We start from the raw sequence: 17,439 nt of genomic DNA on the forward strand, positions 1-17,439 counted from the left end.
GACATTTTGAGAGATGCTCATAGTCCCCTGGAACTAATTGACCTAGGAGGGCAAGGAGCAAAAACTGTCCTTTATGCCCCTCTGACAAAATTCTTATAGGCTTCAAAGTATGTCTTTTAAACAGCCAAGAAGGTTCCCATATTTTTTTATTTTTTATGGGGCTGTATTAGTCATGGTTCTCCAAAGAAACAGAACAGCTACAATGAATATATATGTATAGAGATTTATGAGCTTAGCTCACAGGATAGAGTCTGAGTAGTCCAACAATGGCTGCACCACACTGGAGAGGCTGAGAATCTGTAGTTGCTGGAAGTCTCAGTAGTCCCAATCTGGTGCTGAAGGTCTGACAAATTCCAAAAGATCAGCTAGTCTTCAGTCTACAGCAGCAAGACGAACTCACCAGCGAGAGAGAAGGCAGGCAGCAAGAAGCCAGGCATTCTCCTCTGCCATGGCCTTTTATATGGCTGCCATCAGAAGGTAACACCCACATTTAGGGTGTGTCGTCTAGCTTCAGATATTCCAATCAAGAAGATCTCTCTCATTTCAGTTAATCCCAGATCCAGTCAAGTTGACACCTAGGATTAGTCATCACAGGATTAATATCCAGAATACACAAAGAACTCAAAAACAAAGAAATAAGAAAATAAACGACCCAATAAAAAGATGGGCAATAGACTGAACAGAGAGTTCTCAAATGAAGAAATAAAAATGGCTAAGAAGCACCTTAAAAAGTGTTGAACATTCTTAATAATAATTAGAGAGATGCAGATAAAAACCACTTTAAGGTTCCATCTTACCCCAGTCAGACTGGCTAAGATCAAAAGAACGAAAGTCTCTAAATGCCAGAGAGGATATGGAGAAAGAGGAACCCTCATTCACTCTGGTGGGAATGCAAACTCGTGCAACCACTATGGAAAGCAGTGTGAAGAACCCTCAAAAAACTAAAAATGAACCTACCATATGATCCAGTGATACCAATCCTTGGCATATACCCAAAGGACTCATTGTGTTGTAGAGATACCTGTATATCCACGTTTGTTGCTGCTCTCTTCACAATAGCTAAGAAATGGAAACAACCTAAATGTCCCCCAACTGATGAATGGATAATGAAAATTTACACGATGGAAATGTGTAATGAATGGATAATGAAAACTTATACAATGAAGTTCTACTCAATAGTGAAAAAAAGATGAAATTATGAAATTATGAAATGGATGGAGCTAGAGAGTGTTATACTAAGTGAAGTAACACAAATGCAGAAAAGCAAGTGATATATGTTCCCCCCATTTGAGGATTGTAGCACCAATCTCTTATATGTGACTATATAAATTCTGATGTAACCTCAGGAGCCAGGAAAATGGAAAGGTTACATGGAGGTAAAGGAAAAGAAAGAACCTGAAAGGGGGATAGTAGGGAACAAATGTTGCCAGGGGGGAGGTGGGAAAGTGGGAGTGTTCTACAGGGAAGGGAGGAGGGAAGATCAAGCAAGGGGCCATGGTGTGGGGGGGATCAGGAGAAGGAGGATGGTGGGAGATGGATGTTATTAGGGGGATGGTGGGGTTAATGGGGGCACTGGGAGGAGGAGGGAGACTAGATGGGAGAAAAAAAGTGTAGAGATGAATGAATCTTGGGAGGCTAGGAAACCTAGAGGGAAAAGTGATGCTCTTGAAACCCCATGAGAAATACACATACAGTGTCTGAACATTAGTGCATATGTATAGCTGGGAGTTGCTTGGCAAGGAACATAGTGCCAGACAGAAGAGACCTCCCTTTGAGTGGTTGGTAAAGGTGATCCAGGAGACTCCCAAAACAACACAGGCTATTGCCAAATTTCTTGGTTATCTCCCACAACTAGGAGCTAAGACCCTACTGCTGAAGACAGGACATACTTTGGATACAGGACTTGAAGCAATGGAGCAGGAACTGACCTAGAAGCCTTTTAACAGAAGTTTGGGTATCATAATGCTAGATGATGATATGCAAACTGCCAAGGGAGAAAAATAATCAATAGTCCAACGCAGCCCTAAAACCTAATAACCATAATGACCAATGTGGCAAACTATCTTTAACTGGTGCAATTGTGGCACTGCTATCTGGGGGGACAATCAACAGCCATTTAATTGGACTTAAAGCCAGCTCGATGGGAGTGAACTCATGGGTGGCACTATAAACTCAGCCAAATACATATGGCAGGAGAGAACATAGATCCTAGAGAAAAATCTATCTCTTTCATATCTCTAGACAAATGAAATTTCTTACCATATGCTAAATATTGATCCTTGTATTTACAGACAAGTATATCGTATACCATTCATCAAAAAACCTTTTTGCAACAGATGGAGCTACTGTGGAATTGCACATCTGGTCAGACACAAAGATACGTCTGAGAGATGCCCAGTACTAGGTGATACATCTGCAATTGAATCTCTATAACTAAGGCTCATGGAACATAGCAGAACAAGGGGCAGAGGGAAAACTAATGCACCAGTAAAGCATCTTTATACAACAGAGTGCTCACAGAAGGCCACAACTAGTCAAGTTTTAAAGAATAAGAGACTGCAGAGTGTAGGATTAGACTCCTACATAGAACCTCATTTGCCCACGGCTCAGAGACCATTGTGAAAGAGAGATAGAAAGATTGTTAGAGCCAGGGCTGGTTCATGAACACAGGGAAGCAGAGGCTTTCAGACCACTGGAAGCTTGTACAAGCGAACTTGTGGCAATGGTAGCATCGAGCATAAGACCCATGACAGCTCAAGCAAGAGCCTATAGGGGAGGAGGCTGATGGGACGCACTAGACTGAGAACTGTTGGAGACTGATTGATGCTGGGTGAGGGAGAATATGTTTTACATACGACCTCTAGATGGGCTGACTAGAATTTACACTGAAGGATATTTAGGTATAAATTCCTGAATGGCTAGGATCTAACATGTATGGCAGAGTACATGAGGTCCAGTTGGGGGATTGGGGAGGCATAGCTGGGAAAGGGGATCTAAATTTGATTAAGAACTGTTGTATGAAATTACAGAAGCTCAATTTAAAAAAGCTTTTTTAATTCCCAGTCCTAGCTAAGGATCTATTGGCAATCGATAGCTGCTGGAAGAGGAAGTTTTAAGGATGTGATGCTACATAGGTCAACCAGGATCCAGGAGATAGACCCACATCCAAGAGCATTTGCGGGGGGGAGGCTGGAAAGATGGCTCAGCAGTTAAGAACACTGACTGTTCTTGCAGAAGACCTGGGTTCAAATCCCAGCACCCATATGGCAGCTAACAACTGTCCATAACTCCAGTCCCAAGGGATCCGACAGCCTCTTCTGACCTCCGCGGGCATTGCACGACACGGGTGTACTTATCTACATGCAGGCAATACATGCATACAAATAAAATTAAGATAATAAATAAAATATTATGAAAAGAGCATTTGGGGAACACAAATTAGCCTCTATAGGCCTTTGAAAATAAGAGCAACAATAACAGAGGACATGAAATCTAGAGGGGTATTAAGGTGGGATAGAAATGGGGTGGGGAGTCTGAATTTATCAAAATACATTGTATAAAATTCTCAGAGTCAATTGTTTAAAAATATTAATGGTAAAAACTATTTATTTATTTAAACTGAATAAAAAGACATTATCACTCCTGCAACATCTAAAGAAAACTAATTTTCCCCTTTCATTTTATTTCTTTCATTTTAAAGTAAGGAAGATAGGCTCTCTTGACACACGGAGGAAGCCAGGGCTCAAGGGTTTGCTGAAATATCTGCTGCCCACTGTTATAAGGAACAGCTCAAGGATTTTTCTGTCTTTAGTCATATAGGTGATAGTCACTAGATGAGAAAGGTATCCTTACAATTCTAAGGTTGGGCCACAGAGCCTCCAAACGCATTGCCTCTTCTGGCAACTCTTTCTGGTTATACTTGGACTCTTTGGAAGGGTCTGCACAGTCAAGTGCACAGTCAAGCGGTGGTGCCTTTTCAGGCACTATGACAAAATGCTCATTTAAGATATGTGTGTGCTTATGCCTTCAACCCATAAGGAAGATGGAAATTCCTCCTTATCTGAGCCACATCTCATCTGAAACTTTTCTTGCACAGATAAGAATATGCCATCTTGCATTAGAGTTACTTGTGCTCTATATTACTAGGTACACAGAGGAGGTGCTTTAATAAACTTTTACCCAATGTCTGTCATAGAGCAGTAACACAGTGCACGTGAATTGGTTGGAATAAGAGTCAGTGTGAAGTAAAGGCATTAAAAAACATGGGAAAATGAACTCTCTTACTACAGAAAGAAAAAAAACATTTTGTCAGGGTTGGCAAGATAGGTCAGTGGGTAAAGATGCTTGATGTTAAGGCTGACAACCCAAGTTTAGTACCTGGAACCCTCATGGTGGAGGAAGAAAAGTAACTTCCAAAAGTCCTCTGAACTCTACATGTGCATGCAAACACACACACACTCATGTACAATAATAATAGTAATAACAAATAAAAGTAAAAAAAAACCACTAGTTTCAAAGATCAAAGATTTGTAAAAATAAAAAAAAATTGTCATCATTGTACTATTGCCTTGACCACCCCATTAAAGAAACACGTATTTATTATTAATCAAAGTTTTTTGCACTCAAGGACACCCAGACCGTCCTTGTTAGCTTTATCTGTCAATTTGACATAGCCTGGAGTCATCAGAAGAGAGAACCAACTGAGGAACTTCTTAGATCAGATTAGCCATTGGACATGTCTGTGAGGGATTGTCTTGATCATTAATTGATAGAAGAAGATCTAGTCCATGGTGGGCAACACTCTGGAAAGGTGGTCCTGGACTGCAATCTAAGCATCAGCCATCCAGTGAGTCAGCAAGCACTGTTCCTCCATGGTATCTGCTTCAGGTTCCTGCCCTGACTCCCCTCACTGATGGACTGTGACCTGGAAATGCAAACCAGATAAATTCTTTCCACCCTAAGCTTCTTTTGGTCACAGTATTTGTCACAGAATGAAAAGAGTGCCAACCACAACTTGGTGTTCTTTCCCATTATTCTACAGCAACTCTGGCTTAGCCAAGCACACAAAAAGTGCAGAGCCTGCTACCAACACAGCCTCTCTGCTTCTCTCTCTCTCTCTCTCTCTCTCTCTCTCTCTCTCTCTCTCTCTCTCTCGTGTGTGTGTAATATGAGGGGCTAACAAACCAAAGCCTTGCACTCTACCACTGAGCTCGGGACAACAAATCCATTTCTTCTGAGACATACACTATCCACTGTTCATGTCCATAGCTGCTGTACTCCCCATTTCTCATCCGAACCTAGTCCACCACTGAAATGATATTGGTGGTTACTTTTCTTATAGTTCTGTCTGCATAGAACATATTAGGTCTTTAAGGGGATATTCTACATAGGTGCCTTTTAAAAACATCTTTTAAAATTCTATCAGTGCCTCATTTAATACTAAATACATAGTTGCTTAATTAAATAGCCTTTTGAGTGCATACAGTATACAGGCAGCACAAAAACTCTCTGGAATCTGCCCTTCACTTTATCATTCATTTCTCCTTCATCTTCTTCCTATTACTGCCCATCATACCCAAGGGCTGATCAGCAAATGTTAATGGCTATGATCTTTTCAATCAGCAATTTGCAAAGTAGGCAATTATTGTCTATAAGTGACAAGGGAGACACTGTTTTCTATTTATACTAATGTAAGACTTGTCTTAGGAAGCTGGTGTCGATAAACAGCAATGGCACAACTAAGCTCTTTAGCTCCTTTCAAAGCAAACAGAGTCCAAATTCAGGAGGAAGAGAGACACCTATTGTTCTGGAGATGTTCACTGGCATTTCTATTGATTCCTCTTGCACTGTTTGAGGCTATCAGCAATGTCATCTATACATAAGGGCACATCTAGAACAAAGTAGCACTTGCCCACCTTTTGTAGCATAGGACACCTGATTTCTGCAGCATTTGGTTGTCGAGTTTATTGACTGATCACACATATGGCAACAGGGCTGTATTTTGATTCATGCCCATTTAAATAGGAAGTCGTTAAAGATGGAAAAAGCGTTATGTGAAAGCCCACCTAAAGCACATCTTCTTAAATCACTAAGACAACTGAATTATGACAGAGTAATTTCTTTAAGCATGCCTGGTAAATTCTGACTTCCCTGTATAAAATTATAGTTATGCAATTTTAAGGTGAAAAAATTTAAACTTTAAGTTTTATATAAATATTTTATTTATTATTTTCATTTTATGTGTATGCGTGTATTGCCTACATGTAGGTAAGTGCACCCGTGTCGTGCAGTGCCTGTGGAAGACAGAAGAGACTGTTGGATCCCCTGGAACTGACAGTGGTTAGCTGCCATGTGGGTGCTGGGATTTGGACCTGGGTCTTCTGCAAGAACAGTCAGTGTTCTTAACTGCTGAGCCATCTCTCCAGCCCAAACTTTAAGTTTTATGTTATATGTGCCCTATATAAAAACATAATTTTCCCCTAAAATGTCATTGTCAATAGCCAAAGGATATAAGATTTTTTATATAAGATTTTTATATGATCATGTTGTGTTTTGTTCAACACGGAGATGGCCTTGTGGAAAAACTTGTCATCTAGCCTTGACTTCAACCTTTCTGGTGGCAATACTGTTGCTCTATCTTGAGGCAGATACAACAGCATACATGGCTTTGTTATAGTGTTGTTAGATGATGCAATAAGATGTGAATGAATGCACTTTGAAACATGTCAGGTACCATGAGATAAGGCATAATATACACAGTGAAAGGCAAGTTCATCTAGAATTCTGGGAGAGTTAGTTACTCTATATACTATAACTTTTTTTTTTTTTTTTGGTCTTTTTGAGACAGGGTCTCCCTGTAGCCCCAGCTGTCCTGGAACTCACTACGTAGACCAGGCTGGCCTTGAACTCACAGAGATCTGCCTGCCTCTGCCTCCTGAGTGCTGGGATTAAAGGCGTGAGCCACCATGCCTGGCTGTATAATATAACTTTTTAAAAGCTGCATGGTATATGTTACAGACTGCTGGGATATAGTATTTATAAAGCATAAAACCATTTTTTCCAGTAGCTAAAAGAGACTTGGCCCAAAGTCATTTAAATTTTTATAAATGGCTCACAAACAGTAAAGTACTTCAATTTCTGTGAGTTTCGTGAATTAAAAAGCAATATTATTCATACTACACAAAGTTTTTCCAGAGTCTAGATACAGTTTATCTAGGAGCACCAAGTTCACAGCCTCACCAGTCTCAAATAAATGAATTTCATAAGCAGGTCAGGTGAGCAAACTGGAGAACAGAAATAGGATTTAGGCTGGAAGTTGCCAAAGATAAAGTGGCAAAATTCCCAGAGGCATTAAGAATGTAGACTCTTTCTGTACTGATCAGACGAGCGTGGGAGGGGCAAGAGAAAGGGACAAGGAAAGAAGCTGCACGAGAGCGGACGAGCAGACGGAGCCAAAGCATGGAGAACGATCAGTTATAAGAGGGAAGCCGAGAAGCGGGTAGAGGGAGAAACTTCCGAAACGAAACTGCAGACAGCCAGTGAGCGTTTCTGTTTTGCGTGGGCTTGCTGAAGGAGCCAGTAAGAATGCAATGGCAGAAAATGAAGGAGGTGGTGCATTTGAAGGAGATGGAGAAGGACGGGTAGTGGAAGACATGAGATCGAGCCGTCTGTCGTGTTATTGACCTTTAAAAATTCTACATATCACTTATCAGATGTGACTGTATAAGACTCCGTAAGATTGGATAAATGCTTTTTAGAGTCTATGCCTTGACTTTTTAATCTTTTGTTATACCTACCAAAAAGTAAACGTTTTAAATATTGATGAAGTCTCATTTCAGAGTTTTTCTTGTATGTTCAGACTTTTAGCCTGGCATCAAAAAATGTTTGCTTTCATTCAGGCCTTCAAAAGTTTTCGCCTATGCTTTTTCTTAAAAATACCAGTTTTAGGCTTTACATGTAGATCTATGAGTTGTTTTAATGTATTGTATATTTTATTATTTTTATTTTATGTGTATAAGTGTATTGCCTGCATGTACGTATAAGTGCATCCATGTAGTGTAATGCCCATGGAGGTCAGAAGAGGGAGTTGTAGTCCCCTAGAACTGGAGTTACAGATGGTTGTTACCTCCCAGGTGGGAGCTGGGAATCGAACCTAGGTCCTCTGCAAAAGTAGACAGTGGTCTTAACCCCCGAGCTATCTCTCTAGTGATGTTTCATATTTCTTTAGTTTTTTTCATGTGGCACTCCAACAGTTCCAAGAATGCCTGTTAAGGAACTTACCTTTCTGTACCAATGTGCCTTCCCAGTTGAGTATCAATTGGTCTTACATGTATGAGTGGGTCTGTTGCTTGATTCTTTTCTATGGTCATTGGCCTCTCCATTAATCTCCAACACCACACTATATTAGTTACAGTAATTTTATAATAAATCTTAAAATTAGTATAAGTTCTTTGCAACAGGCTAAATAATGGGCCTCAAAAAGATATACCCTTGAGGCTGGAGAGATGGCTCTGCAGTTAAGAAAGAGTACTGTTCTTGCAGAAGTTCTAAAGCTCAATTTCCAGTGCCCATCTCAGACAGCTCACAACTGCCTGTAATTCTACTTTCTGGCCTCTATGGGCGCCCACACATATGTGCACAAACACACACACACACACACACACACACACACACACACACACATACACACACACACACACATATATATGAAAATAAATATTTAAGAAAAATACCAATATGCTAACTTGAAATCTCACCTTATTTAGGGAAAGAAGAGTCTCTACAGATGCAATTAAATTAAGTTTTGATTGCTTTTCTTCATGGATCTTATTTTTGTGTGCAATTGTGTGAGAGGGCATGTGGAGGCCAAAGGTTGGTATTGGGCCTCTTCCTCAATTATCCTCCAGCTCATTTCTGAAGACAGTATCTCTCACTGAGCCTGGAACTCACTGATTGGCTACACTTGCTGGCCAGTGAGCCCTGGAGTTCCTCCTGTCCCCACCTCCCCAGCCTTGGGATTACAAATGTACGCCACTGCCTAGCTTTAAAAAACTATTCTTTGAGAATTTCATACAATGTTTTGATCATATTAAACTTCCCCAACTCCTCCCAGATCCACTTTCTCTTCCTATGTCCCCAGTTTTGGGTCCTACTTTATTGTGTTTTTTAATCTATTGAGTCCAATTTATATTGTCCACATACTCTTGGGTGTGGGGCCATCTACTGGAATGTAGTCAACCTACCTGGAGCCACATCCTTCAAGAAAACTGATTCTCCCTCTCCTAGTAGCTGTCAGTTGCCAATAGATCCTTGGTTAGAGGGGAGAATTCATGCCCAATTCTCCCAAACGTGCTCATGTTTTGTTTGAGTTTGCACAGGTCTTATGCATGTTGTCATAACCACTGTGAGTTCACATGTGCAACTACCTTGTTGTGTTGAAAACAATTTTATTGTGGTCATCCACAGTCTTTGGCTCTTACAATCTTTCCATTCCTTCCTCTGTGATGATCCTGAGCCTTGGGAGAAGAGGTGCTATAGAGCTATCCCATTTAGGGCTGAGGGCTCCACAGCCTCTTATTCTTTTTTTGTGGATTTCTGTGTTAATCTCCATCTTAATATACTTACTTCTCCAGCAAAGTCATCTGAACTTGAAGTTTTTCTTTCTACATGTTGTGGGAAATCCTAATGGTATAGATTTAACTAGCAGAATAGATATTTGGATTACCTGTTTCTTCATAAGTAAGCTTTGGTAGTTTGCTTCCTTTGGTGAGTTTATTACTTTGACTAAAATTGTTGAATTTATTATAATAAAATTTTAATATTTCCATATTATTTCATCTTTATACTTTTAGTGACATTAACATCATATTCCCAACATTGGTAATGTTTTGTCTTTTCTCTATTACTTTTTGATAATTCTGGTGTTTCATTTTTCAATTTTGTTGAGATTTTAGAACAGTTTTCAGTTTTCTCTATTATTTCATGTCTGTTTTATTAATTTTCCTTTGGATTACTTGACATCTAGTTTTTTTCTTTTTTTTGTTCTGAAGATGAAGGCTCAGGTCATTGCTTTCTTCTTGCCTAATATTGGTGTATAGTGCTATTAACGTTCCCTCTATGATTAGCTATACCCCACTTATATTTATAATTCTCTTGTTAATTCCTTTGACTTCCAGGATATTTAGATGCATGCTGCAAGTTCCCACACATTTAGAGATTTTTGAAGGATATTTTGTTACTAGTTTCTAATTTAACTCATTCTGGAAAGAGAATATAGTTGTATGATTTGTTACTTGTATAACTTGAAATTTGTTTTCTGGGCCTATATATGGTTAGAAATGCATTGTGGGACTATCCGAAAAAGTATGCTTATTCTTATGCTGTGGCTGAAGTGTCTTGATGTAGGTGGAGGTGTTAAGGGGAAAAACAGAGATCAACAGCCAAAGTCAGGAGAGGAGAGGGAGTCTAATTTTCTAACAGGACTGACAAAGGGATCATTCTGCAAAGGTGTCAGCCCTTTGTTCCAGTTTTGGGGGCATTTATACTCATATGTGAGGAATGCAAGCAAAAGATAGTAACACATGCAATTAACTAAGTAAGTGGTTTACAGGTAACATATGGCCATTGGCCACAAAGGTTACAGGAATGTGGCAGCTTTGGAACATAAAGACTTCTGTCCTGGGTAACTGGAGGAGGCAGGGTAAGATTCCTGATCACTTCCCCCATTTCTATCTCCTATCTTCGGGCTTTTCCTGCTCCAAAGTTCTAATTACCACCACATTGCGAGAACTTTTAGCAAGCACCTGATGTGTTTTCATTTCCACTATAGAGGTGGTTGATTATACTGTTCACATCACCCATACCATTCCTGTCTGTGTGTCCCTTCGCTTCACGTGTTCTACTAACAGTTGAGAAAGAGTATTGCAATCTCCAAATGTACTTTTGAATGCATTTATTTCTTCGTGAAGTTGTATTGGTTTTGCTTCATTTATTTGAGTTTACTTATTAGGTCATAAACATTTCATTTTTTTTAATGCCCTTGATAAAATAGTGACTTTCTTATCAGAATATCATTCTCCTTTCCCCTGACAATTTATTTCTTCTTGTCTTGAAATGTACTTGGCTTAACACACACACAGACACACGCACGCACATATATGAATCACCAATTTCTTTTTAAAATTCATTTATTTTTAATTATGTGTGTGTGTGTGTGTGTGTGTGTGTGTGTGTGTGTGTATGTGTCTGCAAGTGAGTAAAGGTGCCCACAGAAGCCACAAGAGGGCACTGGTGCCCCAGAGCAGGAGTTACAGGCAGTCGTGAGTCACCTGAGGTGCAAACTGAGAAGAGCTCAGGTCCTCTGTAATCTCTCTTAACCGCTGAGCTTACTCATTGTCTTTGTTTAAAGTCATTTAACCTTGTTTGTACCTTTATACTTAACATGATTTTAATGTAAATGGAATATACTTTCTTATTCAATACTATGACTTCTATTTTTCAGCATTCAGACCATTAGCATTTGTCTGAAAGATCGGGTTTCGTGCTCCCATCTCTTTGCTTTCTGCTAATCACATCTGTTCACTTCGTTCTTCTTTTTGTGTCTTTGTTCCACTGTTTCTCTGCCCTGGATGACCAGCTACCACTCTGCTCTGTTACTTGACAGATACTTTGGAGTTCATGGTGTGCGCCTCTGACTTACCATGCTCCCCTTTCAGTGACTGGACACCATTTCATGTGCACTATGCAGTAGTAAACTTCCATTTCTTCTCTTCATGCTATCTTGCTATCAATTCATTTTGCCAATATATATGTTTGTGATATCATAATACACTGTTAATATTTTTATTTTAAACACTTGGCTTTCATAGAGATTCAAATAATAAGGCTAAAAAAAACCTTTTAATTAACTCTAGAGATACAAATATGTGCCATTCTTTCCTCTGTGTAGTCGTGGGTTTCCATGTAACATCCTGTTTCCTCTGCCTGAAGAACTTGCTTTGCCCTTTCAGGTATGTTTGTTGATGAGAATCTATTTCAGACTGGAGTTAATTATTTTCTGTTACTAAGTCAATGCCTCTTTTGTCACTCTGGTCTAGGCTCTGTGAATTTATGGTGTTTCTAGCCTGGCAGTTGGACAAACACTAATACTTGGTAGGTGTGTTTCACTAAATTTTTCCTTTCCTGCCCTCTGGGAGACTGGCCCTCAGTCACTGGGGTCTCGTGATCCTGACGCAACATAACACATTTCTATCCTGCGTTTTGCATAGTTTATATGACATTTGGGAGGGGATGACTTACAAAGAAATGGCTTCTCCTCACCTACGAGCCGTTCAAGCCCCACACCACACCCCTGGGATGCCCTGCCTTTCACAGCACCGACCGCCCCACACACACACACTTCGCTCCCCTCCCAGAGTCCCAATATCGCTGCTGCTAACTCTCCATCTGCTCACTCTCCATCTGGTGGGCAGCTCCACCCCTCTTCGAGGGTGCTCCTTGTCTTGCCCTTGGTTGGCTTACTCTCCATAGGCTCACTCTTTTAGGAGGAGCGAATTATTTTCGGGCTACATGTGCCTCTCAAAGTTCATATTTATGTTGGAGCTGGAGAGCTGGCTTAGCAGCTAAGAGCACTCACTGCTCTTCTAGAGGACCCTGGTTTAGTTCCCAGCACCCACATGGTGGCTAACAACAGTCCAAAACTCTAGGTCCAGGGGACCACGCCCTCTTCTGGCCTCCAAGGGCATTGCATGTACACCATTGCACTTATATACAGGCAAACCATTCATACAAATAAAATAATAAATAACTTTAACAACAACAACAACAAAAAGTTCATATATAACGGTGTGGGGTGGTGCACACTTTTAATCCCAGCACTCAGGAGGCAGAAGCAGGTTGATTTCTGTGAGAGTGAGGCCACTCTGGTCTAGTAGCAAGTTCCAGTCCAACTAGGGCTAAAAGGAGACCCTGTCTCAAAAACGACAACATACAAAAACAAACAACAACAAAAACTTCACATGTAAGTCGTTTGATCCCCAATGTTGAAACATGGAACTTTTAAGAGGTGATTGGGTTACCAGGCAAAGCCCTAGATTAATGGATTAATGTTGTCATAATAGGAATGAATTCTTTACTAGAATAACGAATTTCTTATGAAGGTAAGTTTGGATTCTTCTTGCTGTCCTGCCTTCTGCTGCCGTCCTGCTTTCCACCATGGAGGCCCTTGAAAGATACAGGCTCAGACCTTCCAGCCCCACAGAACTGTAAGACTAAATCTATGTTTTCTGTATATTACCTGGTCTCTGGTATTTTGTTATAGCAGGACAAAACCGAATGAGCACGGTTCTCTCTAATTCTTTTAGATAGTTCTTTCTTTTGCCTTAAGTCATTTTCTCACATGCATGCAGAATTTAGCTAAATATGCTAAGAGGAAACCTCTGTAAATTTCTAGAATCCTTCCTCTGCGCCACTCTCTCTCTTCATTCTGTCCTAGGAATGCTGTTTCTCTTGGAACTGTAGAAAATTTAATCCATCCCCTGTTGAAAGTGGAGGGCATCCAACTTTGCCTGGGTCTCTTCTTGCCACACTGCTTCCCAGAGCCCTTAAATAGCAAGCCTGAGCGGGGGCAACCGGCAGGCTCACATTGGGATTTTTCACTCCTAGGATCGACTTTTATTTCTTGCCTGAGACTTAATGTCTTGAATAACATTCATTTCAAATATTTTTCTATTATTCTAGATGAAAGAGTAAATCTGGTCCCTGTTACTCCAACTTGTCTGGAAATTAAAACAAACTGAATATTTCATTGTATTTATTTTTAATTAATTTAAATTTTAAATACTCACATGTGGCATTATTGAATGAGACAGAAGCTGTTGATTATAGAGGTATTCACATTATGAAATGTTATTGAACAATGTCCATTTAACACTCCAAGGAAAAAAATGCTTGAAGAACTGAAATCTGTTCCTGAAACTTGCTCATGAGAGCCAGTTTGTTGTTGTTTCTTTATGTTGTTGTTGTCATTGTTGTTGTTTTGGATCTGACAAAGTTATGTGAGTTTGACCTTAACATTTTAGTAAGGAAGAAACAACCAAATAATGCCATTATTACTTTTCAACAAAGATAAAAGGGTAATTGGTAAGTTGTAAAATATAGCAGTTGTATTTTAACTAGCTAGAGTACATTTGCATTGTAAGGCTAAGAATGATGCCATCTTTAAATGCTGTGAAATTAAATTGAGTGATCAAAGATTTTGAAGACAGGTGTGGTGGCACAGGCATATAATCCCAGCACTTGCAGGGATAGAAACAGAAAGATTAGGAACTCAAGGTCATCTTTGGCTATATAGCAAGTTTGAGGTCCACCTTATCTCAAAACATTATCTACCTGAAAGATTAGTGGAAGTTAGTCTTAGACTGACCATTGGCCTGTGGTGGGGAAAGTTAATAGAAAATTACAGGCAGAATAGAGCATCTCTAAAGGCACTAAAATATACCCGTGAAAAAGCAGAAAATGACTTCACTAGCTTTGTGACTTTTGAGGGACCTAATGAACATCCTTGTTACAGAAGACTCTAGAGTAAAGGAAAGTGGTTTGGGGCCAGGCTGAACAAAGTACAAATCAAAGGATACTCGTTTTCTTGATCCTGTGGGGGTTTTAGACAGTTTGACACTGGATTGTGACACAATCCCAATTATATATTACAACACTCATGTTAGATCCTCATGACAGGTAAATGGGAAGAAGTATATAAAAAGTGTAAGCAGGGTGCTGGCTAGAAGATATCTCAGTGGATAAAGCACTTACTCACAAGGCTTAGGACAAGTGTTCTGATCCCCAGAATCCAGGAAAAGCCAGGTGCACATGGGAGCCTACCTGTAATCCCAGCACATGAGATGTAGAGAGCGGGAGTCTGGCTACCCAGACTAGCCAAAATGGCAAACTCAGGCTTCAGGGAGAGAGCCTGCCTCAAGAACTAAGGTAGAGAGCAATAAGGAAAACATCCAAGTTCAACCTCAAGCCTCCACACACATGTGCATGCATGTATACACATAGCCCCACACTCAAACATGCATACACGTGTACATATACCAGACTCATACATTAAAACAAAACATAGCATTAGCATTTTGGTGACTATCACATGGAGTTGCCTGTGTGTGCATTTCTTTTTGCACTGTACCCCCTAAAGGAGTATGTAATTTTAGGTGAATAGGGTGAGATGACACCTTCTGTTTCTCTCTGTCCCTTGGGTTTCTAGGTTTGCTACTGAGATAGAGAGTTCAAACCCTCTGTTAATGGGGGGGAATCCAGTTACTGTTGAAGAAGTTGACTTTTATGGAGCTTAATCTACATGATCTGAATAACTAGAAATCATATTTCTTCTTTTATTAAAATTATGTGTATGTGTGTGTGTGTGTGTGTGCATGTGAGTGCAGTGCCCATGGAGGCCAGAAAAGGGCATCAGATCTCTTGGAGTTGGAGTTATAGGCAGTTATGAGTCACCCCAAGTGGGTGTTGAGAACCAACCTCTTGTCCTCTGGAGGAGCCATACCCAATCTTAACTGCTGAGCCACCTCTCCAGCTGAAGATACCACATTTCATGATTGCTGTTAATTAGACAAGAGGATTGGATGGTTGTACATTCTTTCTTGAAACTTACTTTTCCAAAATTTTATAGACATATATCTGACAGAATTGTTGCCGATGACAATGCTGAATAATTCAGTAAAATTTTTCCTACAAGATTTTTCTTCACAGCTTGAGTGTTTTATGAAAATAGTAGGGTGGCTCTCTGGCCGAACAGACCAGACTTTGGTCTATCTATCTATCTATCTATCTATCTATCTATCTATCTATCTATCTATCTATATCTCTAATGAACTGTGTTGCTTTAGACAGCTTTTTATAAAAACCTTAACTTTTATTTTTCTGCAAGATAATGGTAATAATATAACACAACAGTGTTATTATTATGTAGAATTCCTGTGTTCAGTCTCAAGGGAGAATAAGAAGGTGATATTGTAATTACTGTTCTTACTCTGCTAAAATCAGATCCAGGAATAGACAAAATTCACATATAAGTGGGATGCTTTTTTAAAATAACATTTTCATGTTATAACACATTTCTAAAAAATGCTCATTAACTTACATTTACCCCCTGCTCCAAAAATCACCATTTAAAACCATGTTACTGTCTGTTTTCTTTCTGCAAAGCAAAAAGAAACTCTATGAAAGATTAAACGGACAAAATAAAGTGCTATAAATAATAAGATCCAACTTTTTCTGTGTACATTGGGAATTCCACTTTATTTTATGATTTTGTTTCTAGGAGCATGGACAATTTGCTCCTAACAAGATTAAAAGTACCTTCAGGACTATCACAATTACATATTAGAACAGAATTTGCCAGCAAGAATTTTATTATGAAATGGGGTGGTATTGCAAAAATACTTGTTTCAACTTCAAATGGGAAAATAGCTTCAATTAGTTCTCAGAGGAACCTTGATTTATGTAGATTAGATGATGAATCAACAGAGTTTAAGTTACTGGATTTACTAAATTGAATTTAAGGCACTACTGTGGGATAGCACATAAAATGCTTCACTCAGTAAGTATTTATTAGTGAGAGAAAATGAAATAATCACATTATGCTTCTAGAAACCATCACAATTTTATGCCATCACCTGGAGAAAAGAATAAAATATTTAAAACCTATATATTCATAATATGAATTGAAAGTCATAACTGCATTAAAAGTTTACAGTAGTGGTAACATCTGATGTATTTGGTGTTTGCATTTAAATACTCTCTCTCTTTTTTTTTTAATCCTCAAAGAGCTTAGCAATACTTTGAAAAATCTAAATAAACTTCCTTACTTCTACAATGAGGATTTCCCTTGATGAAACAAATGTTCTAGAAATGTCCAGAAGATAGAAGACAGAAATAGAAAGTATAACAAACATGACTTCGCAGGGCTTGGGAGTATTTGATTCACAGGATCTGCCCGCCTTCCCTAAGAGGTAAGGCATAAACAGGGCAGTACCATCCTCTGAGCAGACAGGGCAAGAACGGAGCAGAGGCCCAGGTTGCTGCCTTCTGCAGGACTTGCTGGGGAAGGCAGAGCGTCATTATGATTAGAGACTTTCAGTCACTTGAAAGAGAAAGTCAACTCATTAACCAGAAAGTCTTAGAGGAAGAGCAACTCCTAAGTAGAACGATTTAATGGCTTCAACACATCAGCTAGACGCTTCTCAAGCTTCGCGCCATCACAGTTTCCACAAGGAATATCTGTCAACTCATTAACCAGAAAGTCTTAGAGGAAGAGCAACTCCTAAGTAGAATGATTTAATGGCTTCAACACATCAGCTAGACGCTTCTCAAGCTTCGCGCCATCTCTACCTCCAGACACAATACCTAGCAGGAGGAAACAATATA

Source organism: Nannospalax galili, unplaced genomic scaffold, assembly GCF_000622305.1.
Source record: "Nannospalax galili isolate Female #2095 unplaced genomic scaffold, S.galili_v1.0 scaffold202, whole genome shotgun sequence".
Taxonomy (NCBI): domain Eukaryota; kingdom Metazoa; phylum Chordata; class Mammalia; order Rodentia; family Spalacidae; genus Nannospalax; species Nannospalax galili.